General features: G+C 46.2%; 1 protein-coding gene and 1 long non-coding RNA gene across 2 annotated transcripts in view; one reads left to right on the top strand and one right to left on the bottom strand.

The window, feature by feature from the left end:
• Positions 1-22,209, top strand: part of LOC104482491 (CUGBP Elav-like family member 4) — an 829,267-nt gene that overhangs the window by 294,626 nt on the left and 512,432 nt on the right.
• Positions 1-22,209, bottom strand: part of LOC147596652 (uncharacterized) — a 322,521-nt gene that overhangs the window by 123,736 nt on the left and 176,576 nt on the right. The gene's annotated exons all lie outside the window — the stretch shown is intronic.

Below are 22,209 nucleotides of genomic sequence, written 5' to 3'. Positions count from 1 at the left end.
AGATGGCTTTTTTTTTTCTTTCATTCTTTCTTTCTTTCTTTCTCACATGCCCACCCCCTCCCCTCGTATCTGTGAGCTACAATCTGTAGGGAAATCCGTCCTAGGAGGCAACCAGGCCAGAGAAAACACAAATCAGTCCACAAGAGAAAACAATCAGAACTCCAAAGCCAGTTTCTGAGACTAATTTTATTACAGTGCTGCCTTCTTTGCAGCCTGCAATTATAGTGCAATTATGGGATTTGGGGGGAAAGCATCTGGCAGTGGTTTCTCTCATACCTACTCCATTCTCTCTTTCTGCCCTGTCCTCTGCATCTGAGTTAGATGCTGTTTGTATTTCTCCTCTTCAAATGTGCATCAGCATTTCAAATGAAACTTTGGACCACCACCTGACAAGCCTTTTAAAAGGATATAGCACGAGATTCCTTTGTCTCCTCTCCTCAGTTGGAGAGCAAAGGCAAAAAAGAGGGATATTAATGTGCAAATTAGTGCATCCTGACTGGCTCCAGATTGCTACTTAGAATTTGCATATTAATAAATGTTTTTATGACAGCATTTAGCAGATCAAGAAGGGCAGAGATTTTAAAAAGTCAACAAGATTTTTAAGCTTTTCCCTTATATTTCCTTCTCCTCACACTCCCAGCCTCCCATATGTATCTATATCTCCTTATACCATATCCATATGTGCTTAGGTTGCATATCTATAGGTCAATGCATGTAAATCTGCCCAGCTCTTGACAGATGTGAGATTTGCAGAACTGCCCTGTGTGAAGATAGACAAACAGTCCTGTGCTTGTAGGAGTGCAGACAGCTTTGCTTGTGTGTGTATTTGAATGAGTGTGTTTTTTATACACACACACACACGTGCACACAGAGTTAGAAAGATAGCTGGAGGTAGGAACTGGACAGTCTCCCTCCTCCACCCCCCCCTTTCAAATCTTTTTCCAAACAGACTCTTTAATCCCATTCAGCTGAATAAATTGGGGCTCTTGAAACTGTGATCTTGACAGCTGTGAGCTTTTTTTTCTGAGCTGCATTGGAAAAAGATAGATAGTGAAAACCTCCAGGGCATTTAGGCTTAGTGGAGCCAGTGAAAAGGGTTATTTCCAAGAGTGCTGAATAATGCATCCCTCTGAATTCCTTAGCTCTTTCTTTCTGTCTTCCTTTCTGTCTTTCTCTCTCTTCCTTTAAATGCTTTGAGCATGAAATGCTGAATGCCCTCCCAGAGTTCTTCCACCACCACAGGAAAGTTGCGATCAAAATCTTCACAAGCAATGGGCTTTCAAAGTGTCTTGTGCAAGTAGTCCGGTGGTCAGAAAAAGATAGGGGAGAAAAGGAACAGATACATAAAAAGAGCAACTTATACATAACCAGTGCATTAAAGATATATTCCCCATCTCAGTTAATTATTTGTCACATCAGTCTTAAGCAGAGCAACTGGCTGATAGCCAGACTATTTCATTTCAGAAATCTCTGTGTCAAGATCGTATGTTCTAAGAGACTCTCACTTCTATTAGATTTGTCTTCTTGGCTTACTTTTGTTTATCTATGACTGAAAAAACAACAGCAAAGCAAGAAGCAACTTGAAATTATCTCATTGTCAACTCTTTCCTTTGTTCTCCTCAATTTCCTTTACATATTTCTAGTTAGAGCTTGAATTTTGTGCTGGATGGTCAAAGTAGAATTACAGTTTGGAGTTGGGAGAAACCTGCTTTCAGTCTGAGTTGACTCAAAATGTACAATTTTTATGTGAAACAAAGTAAAAAATACAATCTCTTTCAGGGGAAGCCTGAAACCCTTTTCTCTTGCCTTGCTTAATATGGGGCAGATGATGGAAAGTTATGTAATTATCAGGGGTTTTTTTCTAAATGCCCTCATTTTTGCCCCCCATTTAGAAGATTCTTTTTTTTTAATAAAGTCATTTTGAAAAGACAAGCCCAATTTCCAAGAACAAAGATTTTATTTTAGTTTTGTTTTTCCTTTGACATTTCCACCATGAAACACTTTGTCTCTGATTGCATTGAAATGCAGTGTTTTTACATTTTCCTATGTGGATGTTGGGCTAAGTGTCTTGCCTCAAACCACAGAGGGAATTAAAACTACATCTCTTGAGACTTCGGTTAGCCCTTAACCCATGGACAACAACATAGAGAGGGACATGTCCTTTTATCAGAGGCCCATGAGCAGAGAGGACCCTAAGTGAATTGCAGAGGGGAAGGTGCTACCCCTTGTGCTCAAGTTGACATTGTCTGTCTTTTTGCTATGTCTCTACTAAAAAACCCAAAATTTAAGAGAAGCACAACAGTGACATACACACCCTTGGGCCACACATCTGTGAGTTTGCTGGTGAGAGCAAAGCTGCCGTGTCTATGCAATATTTGTGTCAGGATTATCAGACTCTCAGTCAAGGCACAAACAAACCTGAGGTCTCTGTCAATAGTAAAGTTTGAGCTGAGAATCTCAGTGTCTTCTGAAAGAAAGTTTGTGAGCTCTTCCAGAAAAAAAAAAAGGAGGGAAAGGAAGCTGAGTTTCTACAACTACAGTTAAAAGTTGCTAGGACAGTCATAGTGAAGTGAGGACTATGTAAGAGTATCTCCTGATGTATATTTTCTAGTGTTTTACTTGGCTTGGGTTTTAATATCTCAAGTAAAGTAGCCTTCACCACTTCCCTCAGGAGCCTATTGCATCATCTCATTGCCATGAGTCTTCCCCCAGGTATTCAGCCTGTTTTTTTCCCTTTTTTAATGCCACCCCATTACTCCTTGCAATAAGCCATCATTGGTGTAAATTACTTCAGAACATCCTGGCTCTAGGTCTCTTTCTGAGTGGCATTTGTGTGGCTGGGCTCTACTACCTCAGTGCTCCTCTCCTCCAGTCCACAGTCCCTCTCCACCTATCTCAGAGACAGTTATGTATTGTTTCCACATCCCCAGCTCCTGAAAGATCAGGAAATTGGACACCACACATCCATACTAAGCCTGTGACAGAACTGCAGGTGGAGATGTCCTGATGCCAGCCCTGATTTCACTGAACCTGGAGTCCATTTATTTGACCCAAACAGAATTCCCTTATCAACCTTACCACTTTGTCCCTTCCTTATTCACTGTTTCTTGCTTTACCCCAGTTTCTACCTCCTTTTCTACTTTTCCTCTTCCCAGAGTATCCGGAGTGTTTTGTTCCAGCTGCCCTTCATCAGCCCATCTTCTACAGCAACCCACAAAAAACATTTACCATAAAATTTTCAGAGTAAAGTCTGCTCTCTACACACGCTTCTCCCTCGGGTGGGGGAGGTAGAAGAGAAAGGGCACAAAACATTTTTGACAGACATCAGTTACGTCACTTTATTTATGGTTGGAAGGCACTTAAGTACTGGTGACAAAAATAACTTATCTTTGTGCAGCAGAAGGAATGGAGCCCAGTTTCCAGTGTTATCCAATCTCCTTCCTTTGTCTTATCACATCCTTTTTGTGGATTCTCCAATGTCTAATATAAACAAGTGAGCATACTTCAGCTTTCTCGCAGAAGAGGTTTGCAAAGCTTTCCTTTACTCAGCTGTCCAGTCTCATAAATGTCTATGGAAAGTAATGTCTTTTTTTGTCTTGAAGAATTTTCTTTCTCTGACTCTGTCAAATTTGGTTAAAAATGCCCAGTTGGTATAAGAAAAATTGACAGAGAAAGAATGGGACAAGGAGGTAGGTAATAAATATAGCATGACTCTTTAAGCCCTGTTTCCTTAGGAAAATTGGGTAGAACAGGATGTTCAAGATTCATCCTGGTCCTGTGCTGGGCTTGTTCACTGCCTCTGCTGATCCTTTGCATGGAGGGCAGATGGCAGAGGCTGCCCTTGGAAATGATGGTGGTGGTTGTGTGTCCTGGACAGGTTCATTCTGCCTGGATGTGTTGAGAGCAACAGCACAAACCATTGTAGCCTTTCTCTTCAAGTCCTTTTTTAAAGTCATAGCATGCAGTTGTACTGCTGAGAGTAAGGTCTTGCTGAGGAAGAGCACTGCACTCATTTTATTCTTCTGATATAACATAGTGAGTGAACATAGCAGGAGGGAGACCAGTCAGGGCCATCTATAAAAGGAACAGCTGTAAAATGTTTCCATTCCCACTTTTCCAAATACACTTTCGCCTCTTTTTGTCTCCTTCCATTCCCACTCTGTTAGCCTCTCCTTGTCGCCTCTCTCTGGTGTTTGACAATAAATATTCAATTAATGTTTTCCTATGATAAAGATCTATGGGTGTCAGATAAGAACATCTTCACAGGCTCAATGGTGCTGCTAAGTCTTGCGGCTAATTCTATGCAGATACAGAAAGTCTGCTGGAAGTGACTTTACAAAATGGAGTGCTCAAGCATCCCTGGTTTATTTTTTAATGCAGATGAGAAGTTAAAAGCCTGTGTTTTTTACAATTAATTTTATGTACTGTTATTTTCAATTATTTATATTCCCTGAATGATAAATGGGCAAGTGGAGAGGGAAAGGAGACTAAAGGTAGTGGGAATCTGAAGAAAGAATCCTTTTTCCTCATCAGTTATTTATTTATTTTAGATTGGAATATGAGCTGAGCAGATAATTAAGAAAATGCGGGCCCTCAATCAACTGGTGGTAGATCAGTTTATCACCTAGCAAGGCTCAAAGGAAAAAAATAATAGCAGAGGATGGAGGTTTAGTCCTAATTTTGCCATGGATTTATTTAATGCACTTAGACAAATTCCTTAACTTGCTCATTTCCGAATAGGAGGATGTAGCTGCTTTTTGCAAAATAGTGATGGATAGCAAAAGTAAGGACAAATTCTGTAGCTGATGTAAAAGCAAAACTTTATTGGATTCAGCTAAACTTTTCTCGCGTATATTGATGTTGATCCTGATCCAGGTGAAAGCTGCATTCATTAGAGTCATGTTCATCCAAAGCCAGAAAAGTATCAAATTTTTAGTGTTGGAGGCATGAGAGAAGTGTTGTATTTTATGCATTCGTGCAACTTCTTGAGGTAGCACTTAAGCAGAAATACTAATGCGCTGAGGAGAACAGCCTTCCTCAATAAAGCAATGCCTGTCTGGATGAGTGAGCATTTGAAACCTCTGGAGAGAACACCTGATCCTCACTGGTTTCCAGTCCATTTACGAGGGTTTTAGAGCAGCAACAGGAAGGCATTTGGTGCCATTGAGAAATTGATTCTAAAGATGTAGGGGGATTATTTTAGAGCAAAAAGGAGGAGACCCCATTAAAATAGAACTGAAAGGGAAAGGAAGCTGAACAAATGGAGATGTGTTAGGGTAACTGTCATAGTTCAGCCCCAATCGGGACCAGACTACGCAGTCTCTCTCTCACTCCCCCCAGCCTCCAAGAGAACAGGGGGAGATGATATAAGGAAAACGGCTCAAGGTTTGAGATAAGGACAGGGAGAAATCCTTAAAGTTACCGTTATGGGCAAAACAGACTCCACTTGGGGAAAACTATTCATTTATTACTAAAACTAGCAGGAGAATGAGACAGGGAACAAGATAACCTCCCCCCACCCCTCCCTCTTCCCGGGCTTAACATTATCTCTACCACCTTCTCCCTACCCCGAGCGGCACAGGGGGGAAGAGGAAATGGGGGTTGCGGTCAGTTGATCACGCGTTGTTTTACACTGCTACTTCATTATCAGGGGAAGAACTCCTCGCATTCTTCCTCTGCTCCATTGTGGGGTCCCTCCCACAGGCCACAGTCCTTCGTGAAACTGCTCCGGCGTGGGTCATCTCTTCCACGGGGTGCAGTCCCTCCAGAACAGCTGCCCCAGCACAGGCCTCCATAGGCCACAGCCTCCTTCAGGCCTCCACCTGCCCCAGCGTGGGGTCCTCCACGGGCTGCAGGTGAATTTCTGCTCCTCCGTGGACCTCCATGGGCTGCAGAGAGACAACCTGCTCCACCATGGTCATCACCACAGGCTGCAGGGGAAGCTTGTCCAGGAGTCGCATTAATCCTCCCCCTCGTTCTTCACTGACCTTGGCCTCTGCAGCCGTTCCTCTCACAAGAAATTCTTCACAACAGGCTGGCAGATGCCTCTCAGGTTCTCTTCACATCTCATCTCCTCTCCACTTCTTGCAGCCAGGCCAGGCCAAGTCAGGCCCAGACGGCCGCCTGACGGGAGGCCAGAGGGTGAGGCCTGCAAGGCCCACAAGGCTCTGCCCCCGCTCTGCGTCTTCACATCATCTCGCCTTTTTTTTTCTTTTCTGTTTTCCCCTTCTTAAATATGTTATCGCAGAGGCGTTATCAGGGAACATTCTGCTACCAATTGGCTCGGCCTTGGCCAGCAGTGGGTCCGCCCTAGGCCTGGCCGAGTTCAGTGAACAAAAGGGAGCAACTTCTAGCAGCTTCTTGCAGAAGCTACCACTGTAGCCTCCCCCTCACTATATAAAATCAGAACAGTGACCATTGTTTGAAGTGAGACATTTTCCTTGAGATACCGATTGTTTTTTCTACCACACTTAACCTAAAACAGATCCTTAAAACCAAACAAAATCAGCCCTCCCAGAGGAGGGCCACGAAGATGATAAAAGGGCTGGAGCACCTCTCTCATGAGGACAGGCTGAGAGAGTTGGGGCTGTTCAGCCTGGAGAAGAGGAGGCTCCGGGGAGACCTGATAGCGGTCTTCCAGTACCTCAAGGGGGCCTACAAGAAAGATGGGGAGAGGCTGTTTAGTAGGGCCTGTTGCGATAGGACGAGAGGTAATGGTTTTAAAATAGAGGGAGGTAGATTTAGATTAGAAATTAGGAAAAAATTTTTTATGATGCGAGTTATAGAACACTGGAACAGGTTGCCCAGAAAGGTGGTGGAAGCCCCATCTCTGGAAACGTTCAAGGCCAGGCTGGATGAGGCTCTGAGCAACCTGACCTAGTCAGGGATGTCCCTGCTCCTTGCAGGGGGTTTGGACTAGATGACCTTTGAAGGTCCCTTCCAACCCTAACCATTCTATGATTCTATGATTCTATACTTGAAGAAAAATCCCAAGTAAAAATATATAAAGAGTTATTTTATGCTGACGCGGAAGTCACGGACACTGCAAACGACCAATATGATCAAGGAAATGCCAATTTATTGTTGATACATCCCGGTTAATATAGCCCATCTTATTCCGTATCATGCGCAAGCTCTCTACCAATTGGCTAACTATATCATGCACGCGCTCCTAGCTAAAATATGATTCGTTAAGTCTCTTTGTTCATGCGCACGGCTCTCTCCACCTGCACCCTGCTTCATGTTCAGCCCCACCCCGTCACGTATGCCAGCTTTTTTCCTTCTTCTCAAGGCTGCTTTGTTTACTTTCTCACAGGAAGCTTCATTATTTTCTCACAGGCGGCCTCATTATTTTCTCACAGGTGGCTTCAGTACTTTCTTACAGGCAGCTTCATTACTTTCTCACAAGCAGCTTCAGCGATGTCCTTGAGGCCTGCTGCTCACAAACATAACAATTCCATTCGGTCTGGATAGTTCACTAAGTGCCCCTGGCTCTCCAGGTATCCAACAATTTTAGGCCAGGATGTTCCTTCCGCACATTCTGCTTCCCCAAAATAGTAGTGCTTGCTTGTAAGAGACACATCTTGACAGTAATGCATATTATTTTCTTTCTACTTCATATATAAGATTAAAATGAGAATGTTTGTGAGTTCTGGACGGGAGGTTTTTTTTGTACTTTCTAAATTCGTTTTAGCACAAAAGACATACGTGGGAAAGAAAACAATGGAGGTAAAAATTACATGTTGGAAAAGTTTAGGGATGGAGCCACTTGAAAAATTGCCAGCTTTCAAAGACTAATTCATACCTGTTTTAGAAATTTCAAACACTTACATAAAAATATTTTTATTCAGTTATCCCATTGTGCTTTCATGGTCCTCCAAGGAAGGGGGGGGGGGGTGGGAGGGTGGTGGATCAGAGATCTCCTAGTTTGAGAAAAATAAGGTAATTTGGTCAATTTTATAGAGATTAGAGTTTATGAAACTCACAATTAGAAAATTTGGTTATCAACTGAGAATGATAATGCAAATATAAACTTACTAGTCCTTTCTAGGGTGTAGCCACAAGAGCTGTTTCTACAGGGACACCTGGAGTAATCTCTTCTACTCATCCAGAGGTGCAAGACCTCAACCACGATGTTCAGAACTGACTGAAATTATGGCCTTTGATATACCAGAACAGATCCTTCAGAAAAAAAGGCACGAGAGAGTATCAAAACAAAAAAAATCATAGAATCATAGAATGGTTAGGGTTGGAAGGGACCTTCAAAGGTCATCTAGTCCAACCCCCCTGCAAGGAGCAGGGACATCCCCTACTAGATCAGGTTGCTCAGAGCCTCATCCAACCTGGCCTTGAACGTTTCCAGGGATGGGGCTTCCACCACCTCTCTGGGCAACCTGGGCCAGTGTTCTATAACTCGCATTGTAAAAAATTTTTTCCTAATATCCAATCTGAATCTACCCCCCTCTATTTTGAAACCATTACCTCTCGTTCTGTCACAACAGGCCCTACTGAACAGCCTCTCCCCATCTTTCTTGTAGGCCCCCTTGAGGTACTGGAAGGCCGCTATCAGGTCTCCCCGGAGCCTCCTCTTCTCCAGGCTGAACAGCCCCAACTCTCTCAGCCTGTCCTCATAAGAGAGGTGCTCCAGCCCTCTGATCATCTTCGTGGCCTCCTCTGGACCTTCTCCAACTGGTCCATGTCCTTCTTGCGATGGGGGCTCCAGAACTGGACACAGTACTCCAGGTGGGGTCTCACCAGGGCAGAGTAGAGGGGCAGAACCCCTCCCTCGACCTGCTGGCCACGCTCCTCTTGATGCAGCTCAGGATGCGGTTGGCCTTCTGGGCCGCAAGGGTGCATTGCCTGCTCATGTTGAGCTTCTCATCCATCATCACTCCCAAGTCCTTCTCCTCAGGGCTGGTCTCGATCCAAGTGTCTTGGCAAATTCATCTGCCACTTCCCTGAGGACCTGCGGATGGATCTCATCAGGTCCCATGGACTTGTGCACCTTCAGGTTCCTCAGATGATCCCAAACCTGCTCTTCCAGTACAGTGGGCGGTTCTTCATCCTCCCAGTCCCTGCTTGTGCCTTCCATAGCTTGGGTGGTGAGACAAGAGCCCTTATTGGTGAAGAATGAGGCAAAAAAGTCATTGAGTACCTCAGCCTTCTCCATGTCCAAAGGTAATCAGGTCACCAGTTTTCTTCCAGAGGGGGCCTACATTCTCCTTGGACTTTCTTTTGTCCCCTACGTACCTATAGAATCCTTTCTTGCTGTTTTTTAAATCCCTGGCCAGATTCAATTGCGTCAGGGCTTTCGCCTGCCTCACCCGATCCCTGCCCACTCACACAGTCTCTCTGTAATCCTCCTAGGCTACCTGTCCCCACTTCCACCCTCTATAGGCTTCCTTTTTCACTTTCAGTTGGTCCAGGAGCTCCTTGCTCATCCCTGCGGGCCTCCTGGCCTTTTTGCCTGACTTGTTCTTCATCGGGATGCACTGCTGCTGAGCTTGGAGGAGTTGCTCCTTGAATATGGACCAACTTTCCTGGGCCCCTCTTCCCTCCAGGGCCACCTCCCATGGCACTTGGTCCATCAGGTCCCTGAAGAGGCCAAAGTCTGCTCTCCTGAATTCCCGGGCAGAGAGCTTGCCGTGTAGCTTCCTCGCTGCCCCGTGGATCTTGAACTCCACCATGTCGTGGTCACTGCAGCCAAGGCTGTCCTTGAGTTTCACATCCCCCACCAGCCCCTCCCTGTTGGTGAGCACAGGGTCGAGCATGGCACCCCTCCTTGTTGGCTCCTCTATCGCCTGCAGGAGGAAGTTGTCGTCCACGCATTCCAGGAACCTCCTGGACTGCCTGTGCCCTGCTGTGTTGTCTCTCCAACAGATGTCAGGGTGGTTGAAGTCCCCCATGAGCACCAGGGCTTATGACCGTGAGGCTGCTCCTATCTGGCTATAGAGCGCCTCGTCCGCTCTGTCCTCCTGGCCAGGCGGCCTGTAACAGACCCCCACCGTAATGTCCCCTGTCCCTGCCCTCCCTCTATTCCTGACCCATAAGCTCTCTGTCAGCTCCTCCTCCATCCCCAGGCAGAGCTCCACGCAGTCCAGCCTGTTGCTGACGTAGAGAGCGACACCCCCTCCCCGTCTCCCCTGCCTGTCCTTCCTAAAAAGCCTGTACCCCTCCATGTTGACGCTCCAGTCGTACGAGTCGTCCCACCACGTCTCCATGGTGTCAACAAGGTCGTAGCCCTGCTCGTGTGCACGCATCTCCAGCTCTTCCTGTTTGTTCCCCATGCTGCGTGCATTGGTATAGAGACACTTCAGCTGGGCCCCCGATGAAGCCGACTTGCTGGCTGGAGCAGTAGGAATTCCTTTGGGCTTCATTTTAGGTTCTCTTGCACTTACCTGCGATCCTTCCCCAGCCTCTGGGCACTCAGTGCTGGCACTGGCACCATGCTGACAGGCAATCCACCAGAATTAGAGAATAACTGTTTGTCTTTGTCATAGAGGCTGTTAGATTAGTTCAACTTCCATAATCTATATAATTATTGTCTTTAATGGGACAGTCATTGAGTGAACTAGTTACTTTCTGTAAACAGGATGAGAAGGATCTGCATTGTTTGCACCAGCCTGCTACGTTCTGAACAAAAATCATGTTACTGTCTCAGTCACATTCCTCTCTTTGCTGTTATGAGATGCAGGATAGGAATGATTCCACCACTACTATCTATTCCACTACTGTTCTCCATTATCAGTGGGAGAAAACAGTTGGAAAGAAATCTGACCAGCTTTTCCCTCTTTTTGACCTACTGGCATCGTTGTCTGTGCAATTTGTGTTGTTCTGTTCTTGGAAGGTTGGGATCAAGCTGAACATGTAGGTTCATTTTTATAATGGCAAACCAGATGTGTTAACGAAATGCTGTTTCCCTGCTTCTCTCTGTGGCTGAAGAGGGACCTGTTCCACAGGTTATGCTGTTTGAAGGCGCTGTCACTTTCTAGTGAAATAATAATTTGGCAGAGTAGAATATTACCAAAAATGAGCTGGGAAATGTAACCAACGTCTGAATCAAAAGCCAAATCCATAAAGTTCCATTGAAACACTTTTCACGCAGAATTGCTTTTCAATAAATATTTCAGTCTTTAAGGAAGGAGAGACTCTATATCTCAAAAGAACTTGGACCTGACCTAAATCCCAGTACACCACTCAAATGAGTTATGAGTTATCCTGCAGGTGATAGAGGTGCTCAACCTTGTGCTCACTAGGAAAATACATGGCAAGCTCTCTGCCCTAGACTTCAGGAAGGCGGACTTACGCCTCTTCAGGGACCTGATGGGCCAAGTGCCATGGGAGGCGGCCCTGGAGGGAAGAGGGGCCCAGGAAAGTTGGTCCACATTCAAGGAGCACCTCCTCCAAGCTCAGCAGCAGTGCATCCCGATGAAGAACAAGTCGGGCAAAAAGGCCAGGAGGCCCGCAGGGATGAGCAAGGAGCTCCTGGACCAACTGAAAGTGAAGAAGGAAGCCTACAGAGGGTGGAAGCGGGGACAGGTAGCCTGGGAGGACTACAAAGAGGCTGTGCGAGTGGGCAGGGATCAGGTGAGGCAGGCGAAAGCCCTGATGGAATTGAATCTGGCCAGGGATGTCAAAAGAAACAAGAAAGGTTTCCATAGGTATGCCAGGGAAAAAAGGAGGTCCAAGGAGAATGTAGGCCCCCTCCGGAAGGAAACCGGTGTCCTGGTTACCCGGGACATGGAGAAGGCTGAGGTGCTCAATGACTCTTTTGCCTCAGTCTTCACCAATAAGGGCTCTTGTCCCACCACCCAAGCTGTGGAAGGCACAAGCAGGGACTGGGAGGATGAAGAACCACCCACTGTACTGGAAGAGCAGGTTTGGGAACATCTGAGGAACCTGAAGGTGCAAAAGTCCATGGGACCTGATGAGATCCATCATAGAACCACAGAATGGTTAGGGTTGGAAGGAACCTTCAAAGGTCATCTAGTCCAACCCCCCTGCAAGGAGCAGGGACATCTCCAACCAGATCAGGTTGCTCAGAGTCTCATCCAGCCTGGCCTTAAACGTTTCCAGAGATGAGGCATCCACCACCTCTCTGGGCAACCTGGGCCAGTGTTCTACCACCCTCAGGGTAAAAATTTTTTTCCTAATACCTAATCTAAATCTACCTCCCTCTATTTTAAAACCGTTGCCCCTCATCCTATCACAACAGGCCCTACTAAACAGCCTCTCCCCATCTTTCTTGTAGGCCCCCTTGAGGTACTGGAAGACCGCTATCAGGTCTCCCCGGAGCCTCCTCTTCTCCAGGCTGAACAGCCCCAACTCTCTCAGCCTGTCCGCATAGGAGAGGTGCTCCAGCCCTTTTATCATCTTCGTGGCCTCCTCTGGACCTTCTCCAACTGGTCCATGTCCTTCTTGTGTTGGGGGCTCCAGAAGTGGACACAGTACTCCAGGTGGGGTCTCACCAGGGCAGAGTAGAGGGGGAGAATCACCTCCCTCGACCTGCTGGCCACGCTCCTCTTGATGCAGCCCAGGATGCGGTTGGCCTTCTGGGCCGCAAGGGCGCATTGCCTGCTCATGTTGAGCTTCTCGTCCACCAGCACTCCCAAGTCCTTCTCCTCAGGGCTGCTCTCGATCCATTCCCCGCCCAGCCTGTATCTGTGCCTGGGATTGCCACCACCCAGGTGCAGGACCTTGGCCTGGTTGAACCTCATGAGGTTGGCACGGGCCCACCTCTCCAGCCTGTCAAGGTCCCTCTGGATGGCATCCCTTCCCTTCCAGCGTGTCAACGGCACCACACAGCTTGGTGTCATCGGCGAACTTGCTGAGGGTGCATTCTATCCCACTGTCCATGTCGCCGACAAAAATGTTGAACAGGGCCGGGCCCAACACGGACCCCTGAGGGATGCCACTCGTCTCCACATGGACATTGAGCCGTTGACCACCACTCTCTGAGTGCGGCCATCCAGCCAACTCCTTATCCACCGAGTGGTCCGTTCATCAAACCCATGTCTCTTCAGTTTAGAGACAAGGATGTCGTGCGGGACAGTGTCAAATGCCTTGCACAGGGCCAGGTAGATGATGTCAGTTGCTCGTCCCTTGTCGACCGATGCCGTCACCCCGTCATAGAAGGCCACCAAATTGGTCAGGCACCATCTGCCCTTGGTGAAGCCATGTTGGCTGTCACCAACCACCTCCTTGCTCTCCATGTGCCTTAGCATGGTTTCCAGGAGAATCTGCTCCATGACCTTGCCAGGCACAGAGGTGAGGCTGACCGGCCTGGAGTTACCTGGGTCTTCCTTGTTCCCCTTTTTAAAAATTGGGGTTATGTTCCCTCTCTTCCAGTCATCGGGGACCTCACCAGACTGCCACGACTTCTCAAATACGATAGCCAGTGGCTTGGCAACTTCATCCGCCAGTTCCCTCAGGGCCTGCGGATGCATAATTGTTATGGTAACACTTAAATAAATTTGTGGTTTGGATGGTTTGGTTTTGAACAATATGAAAATCTAAAAGAGGAAGAGTTGAATTCTTTACTGCTGCTTTATTGCCTGCACAGATGTCTCTGGTTTTAACAGAGTTTTAAAGAAAATATCGTGTGCTACAGTCTTCAAATTGAATGTGCTTTTGATGCATATGACCAAAGGAAGTTTCTCCTTTCTTGTACAAATTGTGATCCAATGGATCTCTACAGATAATATGGCTAAGTTCTGTGTCTTGATGCGCTTAACATTTTTATATGTCGTGCTTAGCTTTGTAGGGCAATCCTCACTCTACTACACTTCTTGCTAAAAATAGGAATATTTTGTACTAGAAAACTGTTGCTAATGTATGCAATTTTTTTTCCTATCAGAAATGTTCGGCCTTTTAAAGGGGGAAATTGAGGGATAGAGCTGGGAGTTTGTTGTCTTTTGAGGGGCATCTGAGACATTTTTTGAATATTTCAGCTTGTTTCATGTTCATTTTTAAAACTTTCATCATTTTTCAGGAATGGAGGGAAAAAAACTACATACTTTTTGTCAAACCTATGTGGCAGGGAAATGACTACTAAATTTAACTGTGCAAATATTGATTATAATAGGTTTCCACATGGTACTACGACAGATATATGCCTCAAACACAGATGCTGGCAGTTTTGGATGGAGTTTGCAAAATTATTTGGTTTCATGTTGTAACATTTTACAGTTTTATAGGGTGAAACTTCAGATTTCAATTTCAATCACTGTGCATCTGTGGGAACTCTTGGAGGGTGAAATCATTTTACTCCTGGAATTCAAAACCAGAGGTTTTGCTGCAGTTTGAAAGCACTTTGGACTAGCTTGGGATTTTCATTTTACCAGCCTAGTTCTTTATAGAGATTAACCATTGTACACTCATGATTTTACAGTGGCAACACTGAGCCTTATACAACTCAGATATAAAGTCTCAGTCCCTAGTAGTGGACTGTCAAAATTGAAGTTGTGTAGTAACACCTGGGGCTCTGGGTAGACCCTCTGGAATTATTTAGGAGAAAGATCAGAAGTGAAGGAGAGGAAAGGGGATAACAGTTAAGCATCACTCTCCTCTTCCTCACCTCCCCGAAAAAAAAAGATAAAAGCTTTGTATACACATTATCATAGAAATAGGTTGCCCTGCAGCTGCTCCACTCCAGATATATTAACAGCTCTGGGATTCAAGAAACCATTGGACAAGCATAAGCTTAAAGCTGGCAGAATGACCACAATGGACTTTTTCATTAACAGGATCACAGAGGAAGGATTTACTCAGGCAGAACAATTAAAAAGCGTGGGGCTGCAATAAAAGGGAATGAGACTTCAACTCTTTCTCTGTCTTTAGAAGGACCCTTTCTCAGTTTGTCTCTCTTTTTTCCTCCTTCTCTCTTTTGCGTTTTTTTTTCTAATCCAGGGCTCCCAACAGGCTAGCATTACATCTTCCCTTGAATTAGCATTCCCATTCCCCGGGGAGGGCTGCTGTGGTGATGACTAAGGGAAGGGGTGATAAATGTTAACAGAAACACTTTTGCAGAGTGTTGATTTTTCTCTTTGTAAAGCATGCACCTGCACAAAAGATGCCGAGAGAGAGAAAATAGCTCCATCTCAATGGGAGACAAGTGCACCCGGAGACACACGCTTACTTAACATACATTACAGAGATGCCCTGTAGTAGTATCACACTGGGAGTTGTATGGAGGAGCAGGAAGGGGGAGAGGGGAGGAGCCGTGCAGGGTAGATAGGATGTTTGATTTGGGGTTAGGGCTATAGATCATGTTTTGGAGCACTGGCACACAACTCCATTATCACTTTCTTTCATGACCTTGTGCATCTCACTTCCTTGTTTTGCGCCTCAGTTTGCCAGCATCAGTGTGATTCATCAAGTGGGGGATAGACGGCTGAGGCAAAAGGGAGTTTCAGTCCCTGAATATCAGTCACACTCCAGTGGTACATTCACGTTTATGGAGCAGTTCAGCTCATTTCTGAATCCGCAGACTGTTACACATGGGATTTAAGGAGATGTAGGGTGCCCATAGGTGATAAAGTAGAAACCGGAGTGGTGCCAGTGCTGTAGGGTCTATATATGGAGATTAATATGAGCAAACTAGAGCCACTCAAAACTTCACAGGATGTTCCTGCCCCACACAGTGAACTCTAACACAGAAATGTATCAGGACATGTGTATCCCCCTCACACACAGCCCGACTGAGGAAGGCAAGGAGAGTGGGATCTTGGCCTCACACAGAGGTGTGCTCATCTTCAGGGAACTACTTTGCTGCAGGGACTGTTATTTTTTTAATAAATACAGTAGATTCTGCTTTGGTATTGGAATAAAAATGATAAATATGAGAAACGCATCCACATTTGATGAATTGCAGGGCTAAATGTTCTCATGTATATGTCTGAACCACTTCCCGAGTCACCCATTCTTGGCAACATCAACTTTTGGGCTCTCTATTATTCATGGCCATACGGTATTTGCAGCATTTTTAGCTGAATGGACAAAGTAAAGCCATGGGCATTTTCTGGGAGAAAGGTCAGTGCACTCCCCATATTGTAGATTCAGAAAAGAGTAACAAATATGTTCATGCCAGTGATGGATGTACAGAAATTTGGGAAAGGTCTAGTTTGCTTATGATTATAACTATGCTAAGGATTTGATCTAAGGATATTGCATTACAGGAGCGTACCAAGATGCCACAAACTTTGGATTAGTATGAAAACTTGTGACCGATTTTTTAATGATACTACTGAATTTTGGTCTCTTCCTGGAGTTACTATTGTAAACCAAAATATTATGCAATGGGGAAAATATTGATTTTTTTGTATGTGTGTATGAGTCACTCACAGTGAAAACAAACCATGGAGGAAAACACTGGGTTTACCAATTAAAATATTGCAAAAGTGGAAAAGGAGGAAAAGGCTAGATCTTCCCTTCTTTAGTAGGATGTCCTCTGGGTTTACTTCTTCACTGCAATAAGGCAGGGTTGGAGAGGGTGGGTATGACCTGGTTCTGGTCTCCTTTCATGAGGTAGATGCCTCCTGGCCTTTATTCCATTAATGAAGCTGAAAGTAGGCCACAAACTACAGGGATTTATTCTTCCCTGTTGGGACCATGTTATATCTGTCTGTCTGCTTGCATGGAAAATGCAACATCATTCCCAGTTGTTAACTTATTCCATAAACATTCGCCATCCACTCTGCTCTTCCTGTAGCCTCATTTATACTATATGCCTAATGCTCTGTATAAATTGGCTTTCTCTGCATACTAATGCGGTCATCTTTTTATTGTATTTTTTTTTTAAAGTAATGGGCATAGAAAGAGTAGGTACAGCCACCTCTGAGGATTTATCTGGGGACTAAACTTAGAGTAAAAGGGCTGCATCCCAAGGTACCAAGAGCTCCTGAAATAGAAATGGTGAGGGGGTGGGGCAAAGAATTAATGTTGGTTTTACCTGTACTGGGGGATAAATACTGAGGTCCTTATAACTCAGTCCTTATGTGGAGGGGGAGGAAGGAGATGGGGACCCTGAAAATCAGCTGGACCCATGCTTGGAAGACTGCAGATTAAAATGCCCTGAGACCTGACCCCTGCTCTGGCTCAGAGCTCCTGGTGTTTTATAACAAAGAATCTGTAGCGATGCCTGTCTCCCCATAGATAGGGTGGCGGAGCAGAAGGCACGTCTGCTCCATGCTGCTACAGCTCACAGCCCAGGGTCCTAATGCAACGTGCAACAGATGCCAGCTCTGGTTCCTGCTGGAGCCATCCTCTACCAAGATGCTGGGAAAGGAGGCAGCTTCGGTTCTTCTGCCATCGCTATTGAGGCACTTAGCTGGGTTAGAGGGGAGCAATGTCTGAAGTCAGCCCTGCATAAATCACCAGAGCTCCTAAGCCAGGACAGCAAAGGATGTGTTTTGATGATATAAGTAAATAGCTCCAATGGCAAGCTGCCACAAAAAGGGACAGTGTCATCTCCTGCCCTTCGCTGCATGTCTGTGCTCTCCCTGCTCCACCAGTGCTCATCAGGCTTGGGGTGAACCAGCTCATGCAGCTGGACTGACCAGGCCTGGTGTAGGACCCATGTGGAGTCAGACAAGCACCAGTGCCATCCTGAGAAAAGGGTAGGAAAAGGGATTTTAACTCCTGCTGCCAAGAAGAGCTGTCCTGTGGATCTGCAGTGACAGCTGAAGTTCCATATCCCTTTCCCAGACCGCACAGAAAACAAAGTGAAGGCTGAGAAAGTAAGTGAACTGAGATGTGAATCTGGCATCTCAGCACTGAAAATTGTGACTTATAACTGAAAAATAGAGTCCTCTTAGCTCAGGCATGCACCTGCCCTCTGTCTCTGAACAGTATCAGCACGTTACATCGAGCCACTCCGAAGGCCTGCTCAGCAATCAGCTGGGTATATTCATAGATGTTAAAGCCCTGAGGACTACTGTGATAATCTGCTTTGACCTACATATCATGAGCTGGAGAAATTCACCCAGTAATTCCTGGAATGAAAGGAATTGTTCTTCTTGGAGTAATTCCATTCAAACTAGGACTGAGTTGATTGTGTGTGTGCTTGTGTATGCTTGTGTTTAGCTATGCATTATGTTGTGGCTCCTTTTCTTTCTCCATCTCCCATTAGTGGCCTTTTCCCTTCTTCTGAACACTTAAGCCCTTGAGGATTTAACAGTATTCAGAGAATGCAAAATTCAAAGCTGTGAGCATGACAACTTGAAATATCACCACAAAAAAATGTATTTCGTTCATCCCAGAAGACAGAACCATAATGGCATGTCATACTCTGACCAACTGCAGCAAAAAGCAGTGGTTCAAATTTCAGATATGCACCTTCGAAACTGCTTGAGTAAACGTCACTGTTGTTTCATGCTTGCCTGCTTAGAAACACCAGATAACACTGGTGAAGTCAGCACTGATGGTCCCTGGCATGGATTCCCTTTATGCAGCGAAAAGGTACAGTCTCAGATAGTTTCTGAACACAGTCAGTGCAACTGTTTCTTATCATGAGGTTCCTTTATGATTGGCATCTATGTATCCAAAGCAAGACACTTTTCTCCATCTGTCCTGCTCTGATTGTGGGATCAGCTGTTCCATGTCTGCGTGCAGGATGCAATCCAGTGGCCCTAGATTTGGGAAAACTATGTCTTCTTAGATGGCAGGCACCAAGGGATGTATTTAGGCTGTGATGAAAAATGTATCAGTATGTTCAGGCTCTGACCATAGAGACTGCGTGAGGGATGTTTGCAAATTGTACTTTGTATTCCTGTGGAGAAGGCTCCCTCCTTTTCAGGGATATATGCTGTCTTGAGAGATGATGAGCTGGGTGGGGCTATCACTTGCTGCGGATAAAATCCCAATGGAGTGGAAACATCTAGGTAGAAGGATTAGCTCCTCAGTGCCAAGGCATTTCCTTGCATTGTCTATTTTGGGAGAAAGTCCCTTCCCTCTTTAATCTGTAGCATAGGGCTCTGTTGTTCTTTCTTGCACAGGGTCTAAGCTACCTTTTGGCTTATGTTTACAAACAATCCTTTGTGTAGATACTGCCCTGCCACTTCCTGGACCGAGTATATCTGCAGGACAGTGCTGTTGCTTCTTCCTTGTCCCTGGACTTCCTCTGCCAGATGGAGGTGTCTGAAGAACATGTGGTCCACTGAGCAGCTACTGAAGTCTCAGAGCAGGAAAGATGATACAGTGTTGTGTAGGGTTTCAAGTGTAGGCTCTTGAGCTGAAGAAACCTTTTTACCTTGTCCCTACCTCACACCAGCCCTAAGTAGGAAGTCTTTCCTCTTGTGTGACCCCAGGAATGCCCTCTGCCCCTGACAGGGTGCAGAGTTCAAAAGGTAACTCTCATACATCTCTATCCACTCTCCTTATAGACCTTCATCCCATAGCACTTCCCCGACACTGAGTGTTTGCCTCCTTCCCATCCTCAACTCCAAGCTCTGCAGCAGCCTCCTCCTGCCCCACTCCTGTCTTTGGACAGAGCAGTAAGAACCAGGAATCTAGCACAGGCCCTTCTGCTCAGCAATGCAGAGCGTTACAGCGGGGTCAACCCACCTGGCCCTTGTGTGTTGTTTTATAAATACATCCTCCAGTCACTGGGTCAGCCACATAAAGATTTCTTTCTGAAATAAGGGAGCCTGACAAGTGCTTAGCAGACGGCCCAACATCCTGAATCCAGTCTCTGTGAGATTCTCCTCTCAGCAGTGCTGGCACATGCTGTTCTGACTGTGCTGTGCCAAGTGACTTCTGGGTCAGTGCTGATCTTTGGAAATAAGTCTCAGTGGGGGATTGATGACAGAGTTCTTCTGACCTGAGGGAAATCGGTAGGAGGAAGGCACCAGATGTGGAGATGGTCTGCGGGGTGGGGGGAGAGGGGAAGGGGGGCGGGAGGATGGAAGACAAGCGACTTGAATATTAAGTCCTCTTGAGCTAGGGAGCACAGTAAGGCAGACGAGCCTTTAGTTCTCTTCCTCACAGGCTATTTTCCAAGGAAGGAAAACAGCTTTAATCTGCTAGAAGAATCCCAATTTGTGTTTGAAAGCATATGTTTGTGCTGGGAATCCAGCAAACGGCACTCCAGTGCTTAACTAGTTGGTCAATGCTGTGGACTGGGAATTCAGCTCTGCCTTCACTGTGGAGAATTTATCTACACAGATTTATGCTGTCGTGGTGGTAATGAGGAGCAGCATTTGCATGGGGAAGGCCTGGAGGACGTTGGCTCTCCATGAGGCGTACTCGGACCTGCCCCACACTCTGAAAGCTGACGGGGTTTCACTCTGTCTCTTCCTGCCTTTACTTCCCAAAATGAGGGACTCTCCTGCCTGGCTTAAGGACGCTGGCTGGATTCAGCTCTAGCATTAAAGAGCTGTTGGTTGAACAAGGGAAAGGGAAGCAGCCCAATGGCGATATTAGCAGCTGTACCCTCAGGGAGGAGCCTGCACTCTCTCCTCCCAAAACTACTGAGGGTATGTAGATTAAAGTCTCATGGGTCTTTTTCTTATGACAGATCTGGATCTTGCACAGTTTGTTGCAGAAGACCTGTGATGTCTTCAGGAGGGAATAGCACACAATGGCTTCTGGGGTGAGACCCTGTGTGCATGTGCTATAGGTGAACAAATGTAATCATGGTGTGCAGAGCAAATTCATCCTTCATCCCACTCCTGCTTCCCTGCCCCTGACATGGTCTCTGATGAATTGCCCTTTTTCCTACAAACCAGAGCAATTCTTTAACCCAGTTGCTCATTTGGATCAGAATGGCTCTAAAAATGTGTCGTAGTTTAGACCCGATTGGGACCAGACTACGCAGTCTCTCTCTCACTTCTCACTCCCCCCACCCTCCAAGGGAATAGGGAGAGATGATATAAGAAAAACGGCTCGAGGTTTGAGATAAGGACAGGGATAAATCCTTAAAGTTACCGTCACGGGCAAAACAGACTCCACTTGGGGAAAACTATTCATTTATTACTACAAACAGCAGGAGAATGAGACAGAGAACAAGATAACCTCCCTCCACTCCTCCCTCTTCCCAAGCTCAACATTATCTCTACTACCTTCCCCCCCCCGAGCGGCACAGGGGGGAAGAGGGAATGGGGGTTGCAGTCAGTTCATCATATGTTGTTTTATGCCGCTGCTTCATGGTTGGGGGAAGAACTCCTCACATTCCTCCCCTGCTCCAGCGTGGGGTCCCTCCCACGGGCCACAGTCCTTTGTGAAACTGCTCCGGCGTGGGTCATCTCTTCCACGGAATTCAGACTCTCTAGAACGGCTGCCCCAGCACAGGCCTCCACAGGCCACAGCCGCCTTCAGGCCTCCACCTGCCCCTGTGTGGGGTCCTCCACGGTCTCCAAGTGGATCTCTGCTCCTCCGTGGACCTCCATGGGCTGCAGGGGAACAGCCTGCTCCACCATGGTCATCACCACAGGCTGCAGGGGAATCTTGGCCAGGAGCAACATTACTCCTCCCCCTCCTTCTTCACTGACCTTGGCATCTGCAGCCGTTCCTCTCTCTCACAATAAAAATTCTTCACAACAGGCTGGCAGACACCTCTCAGAATCCCTTCACATCATCCAGCTCATCTCCTCTCCACGCCTTGCAGCCGGGCCAGGCCGAGTCGGCCGCCTGGCAAGAGGCCAGAGGGTGAGGCCTGCAAGGCCCATGAGGCCTACGCCTCCCCCTCTGCACCTCTGCCCCCACTCAGCTTCTTCACATCTTCTCTTCTCTCTTCTTTTTTTTTTTCTGTTTTCCCCTTCTTAAATACGTTATGGCAGAGGCTTTATCAGGGAACATTCTGCTACCAATTGGCTTGGCCTTGGCCAGCAGCGGGTCCGCCGTAGGCCTGGCCGAGTCCACTGAACAAAGGTGAGCGACTTCTAGCAGTTTCTTACAGAAGCTACCACTGTAGCCCCCCCTCACTAAATAAAATCAGAACAAAATGGTTTCTCCAAATGGAGAAACAAGAAATGGAAGGGTTTCATCTAAAGTATGAATTATGTTAGGCCAATCAACAGTACAACCTCCATGTTGACCTTACTGTTTATTTTCAACTAGTCTCATTTTGGTTTAGTAACTTAGAGGCAGCCTCATTTGTGATGATGAGCAAATGTTTACATAGGATATTTTGAACAAGTAGGCAAAAAATAGTTGTTTTTTTTTTGAAAACAAAGAACATTAATTATCTCATTGTGTCTTTACTCTTGAAAGAAA

This window comes from Chlamydotis macqueenii, chromosome W (genome assembly GCF_036417535.1).
Source record: "Chlamydotis macqueenii isolate bChlMac1 chromosome W, bChlMac1.mat, whole genome shotgun sequence".
In the NCBI taxonomy this organism is placed as follows: domain Eukaryota; kingdom Metazoa; phylum Chordata; class Aves; order Otidiformes; family Otididae; genus Chlamydotis; species Chlamydotis macqueenii.
Note: the sequence above shows the minus strand (reverse complement) of the source record. Positions and strands in the feature narration are given on the sequence as shown.